The sequence below is a fragment of the Chlorocebus sabaeus genome, chromosome 1 (assembly GCF_047675955.1).
Source record: "Chlorocebus sabaeus isolate Y175 chromosome 1, mChlSab1.0.hap1, whole genome shotgun sequence".
Classification (NCBI taxonomy): Eukaryota; Metazoa; Chordata; class Mammalia; order Primates; family Cercopithecidae; genus Chlorocebus; species Chlorocebus sabaeus.
The window spans coordinates 27759410-27772691 of NC_132904.1; positions in this window are offsets into that span (position 1 = coordinate 27759410).

Below are 13282 nucleotides of genomic sequence, written 5' to 3' on the forward strand. Positions count from 1 at the left end.
CCCTCATTTACATCCAGCAGAGATGAGGGGTATCTCTCTGGGGAGTTCATGCAAAAGAGCAAGAAATCTTCATTCTTGAAGCCCACAGAAAATGTCCTCTCAGTCTCACTGTCTAAAACTGTGCCATGTGCCATCTTTAAATCAATCTCTGAGTTCCAGGAAAACAGAATACTCTAAATTGCTTGAGCTAACTAGGGCCAACCTCTGCCCCTGGAAGTAGATGTCAAACCTATCAAAACAGAGTGGCTAGGAAATCCACGGAGGCCCTATGAGGAATGCCACCAGGAAGCGGAAGTCATTGAGGCTACCAACAATGTGTGCTGTGGACACTGTGCACTTTATCTCCAGGATTTCATTTATTCCTCAGAGCAATTTTATGTTCTGAATATTAAAGACTCCAAGTTTCTAAGGCATGAAGAAATTGAAAAAGTTTGAAATTTATTTTGATATCAAGAATGGGGGAAAACTTGAAACACACATTATTTAGGATCCAGATAAATATGATTTCCCCAGATTCTGTGATTTAACCATTTGATTGTGGGCTTTCATGACCTGATCATGTACCTTTCTGTCAGGACTTTAGATGACAGAACTTTAGATGAGAGGACTTTAGATGAGAACCATGTATTTATTTATTTAGAACTAATGATCTAGTTTAGCGTATGAAGCCAGAAGCAGATGTTGTTTGGTTGTTTTATTTTTTTCCTTTGTTTCCAAACAAGAGTCTTTCACATAGATTTTGAAGGGAAGCTTTAATGCTGCTTTCTGTCCTCCTGAGATGCAGTGAGGAATAACAGGAAGGCTCCCTGACAACAGGAAAAGCTCCATGGAACCAGGAATTCTTTAAAAAAATTTTTTTGTAATGTATATAATGCTATTTTTAAGAAAAGTTCTTCGGGCAAAGAAAGGACTTGATAAACACTTGTTGAATAAATAAATGAATGAGGGAATGAATGAATGAAGATAGAGCAACTTAAAGCCTTGCTCTTTCATGACTCTAGGCAAAATTGATGATTGTTGATAGTGGGAACGAAAAGGTCACGGGACCTTAGTTTTTCAATAGCGTGCACGGTTTTTCTTTGTGTACCGGAAAGGAGCGAAACTTCAGTAAGTGGGTCTCAGCAGGTGCAAACAAAGAACCATAGACCAGGTACGTGTTCTGTATCCCCAAACTATTCAAGAAAATCAGACATCTGTCCCCCCAGCATAAGCCAGCCAGAGCATAGTCCTAGCTCCTTCCAGGGAGAGTCACATTTAAAAGTTGGACAGCCACACACTAAGGGGGTAGGACCTCCTCAGCACAAGTAGTATCTACAGTCTTGAAAATATTCTTAGTTAAAAGACTATCATAAAACAATATTTTGAACAAAACATTACAACTTAAATTTGATTTCATGAAGCAGCTTTATATTAAGGCCTGAGGCTCTACCTTCTTTAAGAGACAGTCTTATAACTACAGAAAACTTAGTTTCAAGGGTGGTTTATTCTTAAGCAAGTTTTAAGACCCATCGATTTTTCCAGGATACACTTGCTTAGATAGATGAGTTCCAGACATCTCATAAACGTGTGCAACCCAGTTAAATCTGGTAGCATAGTTCTTCCTGACATACAATCTCATTTTTAAAGTGCATTCTAATAGTGAAAGGTAGTTAAAGCTAACCATCTAAGCTAATACTACCTCAGTATAGAAATAGAAATATTTCATTCTCCAGTAGTCTCCTGTATATTCTTAGTCATAACCCCCTCCATCAAAAACAAACACTATCTTTAATTTTATGCTAATCAGTTACTTTTCCTTAGTTTTAAACCTAAGTGCACATTTTTAAAACAGCACAGTTTATGCTTTGTCTATGATGAATTGACTATATATGTAGCTATGTATATATTACTGTAATATATATATGTGTGCACGTATATATATATATATATAGCTACATATGTTCTTTAGTGTCTTACTTCTTCCCCTCAGATATATATTATTCAATCATGTTGTGGTATCTGAGCTATAGTTCATTTGTTTTCAGTATTTGTATATGTAGTTGTTATCTGATTAGTCGATATTTATATTTATTTAGATTTACAGTTGGAGATTTTACAAATCATACCATTGTGAGGCATATGCATCCTGATCTAAATGTAAACAAATTTCTCTAAGGACTATAATGAGTATTGTAATTCCTGGATTATAAGTATATTTTCCCCCAGCTTTAGTAGATGTTGTGCATTAGTTTCCCCACAAGGCAAATTCTGAGACAGAGATTTACATGTAGGAAGTTGACTGGGGAGTGTTTGCAGACTCGACATCCACGGACAACAAGAAGGTAGTAAGATTAAGCGAAAGCCAGCTACAGTTAGCTGCAGAGATCCTTGAAGCTGTGATGATGCTTCAGAGTTACTGTTAAGTTGAGGCAATGAGGCTAAAAGATTATGTTCCCCACTGAACAGTAATTAGAGCAGGCTTTGCCCTAGAAGAAACGACCATACATGAAAAGTCGCTCTTCGCCTGAGGGCAACTTCCAGAGAGGGCTAAAAGCTAAAGGCTATTCCAGCAGCAACTCTCAGTGCAGCTGGAAAAATAAATCCTTCAATTCAGAATATAAATCTGGGTCATGTAGCAAAGTGGCCACTAGAACAGGTAATGCCAATGGGCTTTCCAAAGTGGCCATCCAATTCAACTTTTTACGCTATCTCTTAAAGTGTATAAAATGGAATGAAATGCCTTCTTAATGCAAACATCTTCAATTTCCTTATTTCCTTGACACTGTAACCTAAGCCACATGAAGTGGAGATACTCCCCAAAACTATTTCTCCTTCACTCTTCAAACAAGAACCGTCGTGAAAGAAAGGAGGAACATAGAGTTTGAGACGAGTGATGGAGCTGTCCTGATACAAGAAGAAATGGGGAGTTTTTACCACCAGCAGAGAGGTTTGGAAAGTGAGTTTACCAGGAGAGGGACTCAAGAGGTAGAAGATCCACTGACAAGCACCTGGTGAGGGTCCACTGGGAGGTACATAATTTTCACACTTACTCTTATGTTTAGTCATTGCTTACAAAACCCCTCTCCACGTCTTTACTCAAGGTCAAACTTCAAACCACATGAGTCTAGAGCCATGTCATAAACATCTTCTGATCAGCTTTTAGCACCTCACCTGTTGATATCCAAGCAGGAGTGAGATCTGTTTGTATTATATTTTGTCTGACTTCCCCTTCACACCTGTCATCCCAAGAAAATGATTTGGGACCTATACACCTTGTAGAGTAACAGCAGAAAAGCCCTGGCATTCAGGAAAAGAGAGCCGATCTTAACAAGTTAAAAACAAACAACCTGAACCGTGAAAGTAATGAATGACGCTCCTCTTTACATCATCGTTTTGTACTTTCCTGCCTTCTAAACATTGCCGGCTAAATCTTCATGCCATACCCTGAATATTACTTTGACATCAAAAGTAAACCTTATTTACCCCTTGCAGGGGCAAAGAGAATTCTGCAATTGAGTCATTGTTATCACGACGCAAACTGGGACATCTCCGGTCTACAGGAATTTTCAAGTTTGCTATTTTAAAAATGAAAGTATCAAAGTGTTTCTTTTCAAGTAATTTGTTAATTAAGGGATTACTGTACCTCTGACACTCCCATAATTGATCTGAGAGGCACGTAGAAAACTGATGTTCATTTCCTCATTTTCTTTCCCAATTAAGAAAGAGCAAGTGAGTTCAGATGGCTTTCTAGGGTCACAGAGCAAGTCAGTGGTGAGCCCCTGTATCCATTAATTCCAGTCAGACAGGGTGCATCGAGCACTGCTAGGAGGCTTTGCTCATTCAGTGACCACTGAATGGACAGAAGTCAGATATTTGCTACTGAGATATTTTCAAGGTGAGACCCACTGACCTGCAGAGGATTGATTGAGTCTTCAACATTGCTGTAGCCCAATGAGGACAGCTCACAAGTAAATTAAATCACTTATGGTTTTGCCCTCAGTTCTAAGCAACACCTTGGGATGAATCAGGAATACACCACATTTTCAAATACAGTAAAACTAATTATTACACATATTTTATCAGCCACATTTTGCTTGATTTCTGCAACCAGGAAGTGGACTGAAAATTATGGCATTATTCATTTAATTACTCATGAGAATATCTGTGACATACATTCATATAACCATGAAGACCCTGTATGAAATTGATTCACCCAAGAACATCAGACGTGGAGTGTTCTTTTTTCAATTGCAATGTAATTAATAAAAACAAATGTGTTATAAGCAAGTCTATCCATATGGAAGGATGCAAAATAAAATAATGAAAACTCATTTTCATTTCTTTGTGATTATACCCTCCAGAGGTAACAGAAGATGTAATCAAGAGAATAATCAAGGTGACATATATTATTTCAGATATTTCACTGTGAGTTGTCATACTTCTTCCTACAGCTATCCTTGATTCTCATTTACTGGAACTCAAACCCTCCCATGCTCAGATTTAAAATCTTTTAAGTCATTCTCAATTTCTCTCACACCCAAACTGGCCCGTCAGCAAATCTTGTTGATTCTACCCTATATACACATCTGGAAACCATCCCAAGCCACCACCCTATTATAAATGATTATTGTACCTTATTCTGGATAATCAGAGTAGCCTCTCAAGTGCTGTTCAGATCCTTCCCTTTTCCACATCAGTCAGTTCTGAAAACAGCAACCCAAGAGATCTTGTTATAATGTAAAGCAGAACCTGCAACTTCTTTTGCTCAAAACCTCCAAGGAGTTTAGCATCTCACTCAAACTAAAAGCCAGTATATGCTAATCAAGAACTTCAGGGCCCTACATGATGTGATCCCCTTCCCATTGCAATTCCTTCTCTGCCTCCATAGCGTTCTGCTCTTCCCTCTCTCAGGTATAATCCCAACAGCCCCCTTTCTGTTGCTGGAACACCAGACACAATCCCACCTTAGAGCTTTTGCCCTTGTGGCTCTCTTCTCCAGGAATGCCCTTCTGCCAATTATCAGCATGGTTAGCATCCTCCAGGTCACAATCCTCAAGTCATCATCATAAGGAAGCCTTCCCTGGGCAATGTGTCTAAAGTTTCAGTGTCCACTAATGTGTCACAGTCCATTCCACACTCTCATTTATTCTTAGCATGCTTTATTACCTAATATATTATAGTATTAATTTATTTGGTTTATTATGTCTCTTCCAGGAGAATGTAAGCTATGAGAGAAGCAATTTTGTTTTTCACTATTGTAGCTCTGGTGCCTAGGTTACATTCAATTTTTGAATACATAAGTAAATTTTTAAAAATAAAGATTTTTAATATTTAACAATTTCAAGTCTATCTTTCCATGATATTGTATATGGAATTTATATGGCTACATGTATTTCCATTATGTGGATATACCATTTTTATTTAAGCATTTCCCTCTTGATAAATATTTCCCATTTCTATTTGTTATTAGGAACAATAATAAACATACATCTTTCTGCAATGTACAATTCTATGTTATTTTTCTCATGTTTAACAGAGTAAGAGCTAAAGTCCAAGTGTACCGTGGGGTTTGCTTGTGATTAGGAAGAAAATGGCAGAGTTTACATCCCATTTTTAGGTCCCAGGTCTAGCACTTGTTTCCATATTTGATGTATTTTACCATCACCATTTTTTTTAGGGTGTCACTCTTCTGTCCGTTTCATTTAAAAATGGATTTATTGCAGTCTTTATTGATTACTAGTGGTAAAGAAAAATACAAAAATAGCCAGAAGAGATAAAAGATTAACAATGAATCCATCAATAGCAAGAAAGAAGGAGGAAACTGATAGAAATAGGCCTTATAACTCAGGAAAGAATGAAAGGTAGTCAATAATTCATATAAATATGTAAGTACAGTGGACGTAAAAAGGAGACACAAAGAGGGAGTGGCTATAAAATTAAAACAAGCAAATGAGAAAATGATGGTTGTTCTGAGAAGGGGAAAGTATCTGGACACTAATAAAGGTTGAATTATGAGACTGTGTGTGCCTAACAAGGATGTTCTCATCAAAGTGCAAGCATTCAGCTGGGTACAGTGGCTCACACCTGTAATCCCAGCACTTTAGGAAGCCAAGGCGGGCAGATCATTTGAGGTCAGGATTTGGGACCATCCTAGTCAACATGGTAAAACCTCGTCTCTACTAAAATTACAAAAATTAGCCAGGCATGGTGTGCACATCTGTAATCCCAGCTACTCGGGAGTCTGAGGCAGGAGAATCGCTTGAACCCAGGAGGAGAAAATTCCCAACCTGGGCCACAGAGTACACAGAGTTAGCCTTCTTCTCAAAAAAAAAAAAAAAAAAAAAAAAAAAAAAAGAGGGAGTATTCCACAGTTCCAACTAGGTGTTCCAAGGAAACCGTGATAATTATGTGAACTTTGTGTCTATAAAGAGACATTATGATTTATCAAACAGCACAAAATATTTGACAGGCCTAAATTCTGAATTTTCACTCTCATTTACCTTGAATGTGGAAGAAGTCAAGATTAGGGCTCAGCTCTCAAGTGGTTTATAATTGAGAAATTCTACCTGTAATAGAGGAGACTGTTGTTTTCAATGGTTCATGCCTCCCTTGCTTTAGAGTTATACATCTGCATCCTTTGCCATTTGTCTTTCCAGTTTCTCCTGCAATGGCTGGCATCCTTGCCCTCTCTGCTGCACCAGTATTGGAGTTTGGCTATAAAACTTGCATTTGTCAATGTAAAGTATATGAGGGAGTGACGGTGCACCAGCTTTAGGTCAAGGGCTTAAGAGACATCATGTGAATCTGTCCATAGCTTAAATTCCTTTGATCACCATGAGGAAAGCAAGCCCCAGAAAGGCACTAACTTTTCAAAATGGAAACCAGAAGGAGACACATGGAGTAGACCTGAATTTGACTGACTTTTAAGCTGGAACTGAGCTGAGCCTACCAGCTTCATTGTAGACCAATTAGCAATAAAAATAAATGCTGGGTGTTATAAGCCATGAGTTTGGGGAGGATTGTTGTACAGCATTGTTGTTGCAGTAGCTGACTATCCAAAAGACTTTTCTGGCTCTTACTCTCCATACCTATATGATAGTAGAGACAAACGCTATGTAACTGGCTGACATCAAATCTCAATTTCATCACTTTCTGTCTGTGTGACCATGAATGAAATCTGAGATTTGGCCTTTTCATTGTATAAGCTTGGAGTAGTAAAGTTATGGGGGGACTAAAATAATCCATGAAAAACACTTGGTACACTGTAAATCTTCAATAAATATTCATTTTTTTTTGTTGCTGGTGGTGGCATTATTATTCCCACCACTGCTCAGATTTCCACCACCCAAAGAGGGCTCAATCCTTGGCCATGTTCCTATTCGTAGTTTTGACCTTTCTGAAAAGAATCGTTCACACCAGCTCCCTTACGCTGATCTTCCCCCATCTCAAAAGTCTTCCTGAAATCTGGGCTTCAGAGCAACATCCAAAAATATGTCCTACCAGGCTCTTGCCACCATCAACAGCTAGAAAAGCAAGGAATTCAGAAGGAGAAAAAGAATAGCTGTAACTTGACTTTTAGATCTAAACACAACACATTCCCAGATAAGCAACCTGCCTGCATTCAGATCTCTTAATTTTCAGTTCTTATTTACCACTGAAACCCTGCCACACAGAGATACTCTTTCGGGAATCTCTAGAACTTCTATGAAACTGATTAGCAATTAACCTAAGTCAGTTCACATACATGAGTGAATGAAGCTTTAGCCAAGATGAAGGGTCCTGATGGGGTAAGAATAATTTCTGAGGAAACTTCTTTATCCCCAACAACAGACGTTCAAACAAGCATGTGGCCATAAACATTATTGAATGCAACTTCCACATGGTATAGAGTAAAATGCGGAGTCTTGTGAGGTCAGATTGCTCTGTGGGGCTGTAAGTCTTCCTAACTCTGGCTCAGAGTCATTTTTACTGCTGCAATGCTCTCCATGTGGAAAGTTATTTGTAGTGCTCTTCTTACTTCTCCAACTGGATGTCAGGCGCCTTAGGAAAAAAAAAGAGGAAGACCCTCTGGAAGATGTTTAGAGGACCTCTGAGACTCAGGGTCACACAACTCTGCTGAATTCTTAGATACACATTTGGAGAGATGCCTCTTTACCTGTTTTACTTCTCCAACTCTAAAGAAAATGCCAGTGAAAATTAATTCACATAAATGTTTTAAGAAACACAAATTGCCTTTGTAGAAACATCGAGCCTACAGAGACTCCTTAGAGGACAATGAGGTGCAAAACCTTTGACTTTTGGCTGCATTATTTTGCGTTTTAAAATTTGGCACACATTTCAGCCTTTTTATTAGTCCTGTAAGGAGCCTTTTTCTACTTTTAAAATTGTTCCCTCATTCCCTACCCCAGCCCCTGAAACATTAACACCACATATATATTGCATATATACTGAATTTATAGCTGTGATTTATATTTTAAAAACAGTTTTAATTTTCACCCTCTCAAAAACAAGTGTTTACCCTCTTAAAGGTGATACAGCCCCCACTGAAGATTCCTGCTATAAATAAAGTACAATGCAGGGGACACAAACTGAAACCATGTCAGGTAACAAGTATGATCCAGTTGTAATATACACCTTATATTAGCGTTCCCCAACCCCTGGGCCACGGACCACTGCCGCACAGCAGGAGCTGAGTGATGGGGCGAGCCAATGAAGTTTCATCTGTATTTACAGCCGCTTCCCATACCTGGCATTATTGCCTGGCTCTGCCTCCTGTCAGATCAGTGGCAACATTAGATTCTCATAGGAGCGTGAACCCTATTGTAAATTCCACACGTGAGGTGTCTAGATTGTGGGCTCCTTAAGAGAATCTAATGCCTGATGATCTGTCACTGTCTTCTATTATGCCAAAATGGGACAGTCTGCTTGTAGGAAATCAAGCTCAGGGCTCCCACCGATTCTACGTTATGGTGAGTAGTATATTTCATTGCATATTATATAATAGAAATAAAGTGCATGATAAATGTAATGGGCTTGAATTATCCTGAAACCATTCCCCGCACCCCAGTCCATGAAAAAATTGTCTTTCACAAAACTGGTCCCTGGTGCCAAAAACAGTGAAGACTGCTGCATTATTTTGGAGTCCATTAAACGCAATTTCTGAACAATTTGTATGTACTGTTATTTATAGTATAATAATCTATAAACTTTCCATAACTCACTAATCATTTTGTTGGTAGACTTCAAGCATAAGGATAAAATCTCTTCATCTCTAAAATGAGGTCAATCATGGGTAGTGATGCTTGTCAACTTATCATAATTCAGTAATTTCCCAGAATGATCAACATTGGGGGAATATTGAATGCCTTCACTTAGATAACTTTTATTCATCTTAATGAAGCTGTCTCATTAACCAAGGTATGGAGACATTTGTCGGTTTGAGAGTATCCAGCATTTATTCATCTTTCTAATAACATCATCATTTCTTTGTGAAAAGCTGTTTCTGCCTTATTGCGTGCAGGATAGGTGGAATGGTGAATGCAGATGGCTAATATGTATGCCTTGTCCTTTCCGCAGAAGCAAGAAAAGCTGAAATCTTCTCACTTCAAAGGAATGGCACATGACAGCACTTAGCCAATAAAGCATTCGCTTCTGGGACTTTGCAATGCAAGCAAATGAAACCAGGAACACATGGCATTTATTCACCCCAGGGAGCTGTCCAAAGCAGACTATTACAGCTAGTCTGCAGTGAGACCACTGCTGAGGAAACTACTTTCTAGCATACTGGAGTTGTCTCAATCTTTCCTCATTTCTCAATCCCACCTGTTACTTCTTTTAATTCCATTATCCCTCTGTTCCTTTCCAGCACTTTTACTTTTTTTTTGTCTTTGCTTAAAATTATCCAGAATTAGTTTTTGCTTCTAAAAACCAAGAAATTTTAAATTATCAGAAATCTGATACAAGATGAGTGACTCAGTTACTTTGATAAGTCTCAGGAGATTTTAAAGCTATTATGTCCAGTAAGGCAACCACTAACCGCATGTAACTATTTAAATTCAATTCAATTAAAATTAAATAAGACAAAAATTTAGTCTCTCGGTCACACTGGCTACAGTTCAAGTGGTCAATAGCTGCATGTAACTTATTGTCACTTTATTGGACAGCACAGATATAGAATATCCCTTCACTGCAGAAAGTTCTGTTGGATAATTGCACTGTTCCAAAGTATCCAAGAGTCCATGATAGAAAATGAGAGGTATTATGAAGAAATCTTCAGGGAAAAATAAAAGTTGGTTTGTGAAAATGGAATCTGTTACTTCCCAGATTTACTAGCTATGATGAAATCTCTGGAATAAATAGGAATTTTGATTCTAGGACAGTACATGTTACATGTTAGTATGTAATTGATATGCACTGAATTAATGGTTGCAGTGTCAGATGCTACCAAAGCTGAGCAGATTAACAAACCTTCCATCGGTGCTGTGTCTGGGCTGTTTTGTTATTTACTTTCCACAGCTTCCCTTGGAAGAAATTAAGCAAACAGATACTACTTCTTAGGTTTCTATTATAGGAAAAATCTAGAAATGAGATTGTAAATATGAATGTTCTGGAAAGCATGATGGTCGCAGATAGCAATGTTCCGAGTGTGTTGCATAGATGTTCAAAGGTGTTCACTTATTTTTAATAGATTAAGAATCTTGGAAAATAAAGTTTATGTTAAACAAATGTAGCTGGATAATATTTTTTATATATACACCAATGTCTTTTTTTTTTTTTCTCCAGAGATTTGGCTTGCTTCTCCAAACTACTTGCAACGCTTCAATTAAAGCCACTGTACTTTTCTACGTGCAGTGCCTTAGGGAGGGCTGTAATACAGTGGAAAGCAGAGAAAACAGCTGCCATCCTACATTTTGTTTCCAAAAGTCTCAGTCCTCAGAGGAAAAGACAGCACTGGAGGCAGAGACAAATGATTTGGGAGAAATATTAGTAGTGAGAGCAGTACTTAAAATCCTCACCCCACCCACACCCCAAAAAACTTTATTTTCCGGACTGGAGAAAAGAGAAGGAAAAAAAATATAAATAAATGTCTGACACTTGTAGTTTCTGGATGGTGGTACAGTCACTTGTGGTTTCTGGAAAGAGGAGCTCTGGGTCTCACCCTGAAAGGTGTGATTCCCATAGAAAAAATATGTGTGTAGTTTGCGTAGTAGGTCTGTCACAGCAGAGGAGGGCTGAGACAGCCTCATGGAGAGCTCTGTCCCAGTGTGGGAAAATTGCATCAAAATGGTTCCTGTGCAGCCACATTCGGCCTGGAATTGAAAGAGAGAACATGGGACTCAAAGGGGCAAAGCAGAAAGAAAAATTAATAAACATTGTTCAGCTGTTTACTTAGTTGTGACCTGCCTTGACCAAATATGCAGGGCAGCCAGATGGGATGAAGGGGATGTCAGAAGATATTTTGTATGGATATATTTGTAATAGAGTAAATATCTTTGCCCTTGAGGAAGAGAAGCCTCAAGCAAACAGAGCCCCATGATGAGTGTTACTGTCCAGCTAATGGTTTGGGAAAACATCACTTATTGCAAACTAGAACTAACAGACATTTGGCAGCTGCTGGAGTCAAGTGGTTCCCTCATCTTCTCAGCATCACATGGAGACTTGTGCTTGGGTGGGCACAGCTGGGCACATCATGGATCATGGTTCAGAGAGGGATCTTGCTCTTACTGCTGTCGCTTTTATGTAGGACTCCCACGTGAGCAGCCTTGGGTGCTAGTTATTTAGGAAAGAATCAGGACAGTGCTAGGGATCTGTTTCCTTGGAGCATCTTGGAATACAGAAAAATGTTTGTTCAATTGAAGTGTTATATTAAAAGATTAATAACAGTTACCTTTGGATGGCAGGTGGCACTAGTTTTAATTTTTCTATGCCTCTAGATTTTCCAAAATTTCCATGATAATTATGTATTCATTCCTTTTGATCTTTATTTAGCTGGCTGGCTATACATTACTTTCATAATGCAAAATGAACTTTACTTGAAACACTATCTACACCCTTAGCAGTTTTGGAATTAAGACATTAATTAAGCAGTGGTTAACCAGGTCTGACATAATTAAATTTTAATTTTTGAATAATGATCCATTTACTATCCAGGTCATATATTAATTACACTCAGTTCATTCAGTTCTTTATTCAGCCATCCATTTCTCACTTATTCTTCCATTCGATTATTTATTTTTGAAGAATGTTTCATGACAAAGGTCAGCAAACAATACAGTCCGAGGACCAACCTCAGTCTACCACCTGGTTTCCTATGGCTTGCCAGCCAACAATGGTTTCTACATTTTCAAATGGTTGAGAAAAAAATCAAAAGGAGAACATTTCATGACATGTGAAAATTAAATGACCTTCAAGTTGTATTCCAGGTCATAGTTTCCTCATTTCTAAAAGGAGGAGATTGGTCCACAACATTATTTTGCTTTCCTTTCTTGATTCATGTTTCAGAGAACATGAAGGCAGCAAATGCAGGTGAGAAATGGCACATGGTCGTTCTAGGGTTTGCTGTACTGTCTAGAATGGCGATGACTCCTCTGGCCACCTCAAGGGAAATAAAATACTCTATCATTAATTCTAAGCCTTTCTCCTAAAATCATCTACTTCATGATTTGATATAACCGGAATATCCCTGGTTTGCTATACCAAAATCAAATCAGGAGCTTAATTGATCGCAGAGCTTCAGGAAACTGAGACAGGAAGATTTCTGGAGGCCAAGAGATTGACACCAGCCTGGCCAACACAGTGAGATCCCCTTCTCTATTAAAAAAAAAAAAAAAAAAAAACACTTAATTTAATCAGACATGGTGATATACACCTGTAGTCCCAGCGACTCTGGAGGATGAGGCAAGGGAGCTTGGGAGTTCAAGGCTGCAGTGAGCTGTGATTGAGCCACTGCACACCAGCCAGGACAATAAAGTGAGATCCCAGCTCTTAAAATAAAAAAAAAGCATAACCAAGGTTACATTTATAAATTTCAGACATAGTGCTGCAAATCTTAATGAACTCACCTGGAACTGCTTTCTACCGTAACTACACATACATTCAGTTCAAAACTTTAATTATCTGGAAACAGACCAGGCCAATAATCTTTAGGCAAATCCCTACTGGCAGACACTTAGAACAATGAGAATTTTCTAATGCCTCCAGCTGCCTAATACATTTCGAAGAGCTTTTTGATGTGTTTTAATGACTCAAATAGAGGCTTTAAGCACAAAGTTTGACAGTTTTTATGGTTTCTTTCTGGTTATAT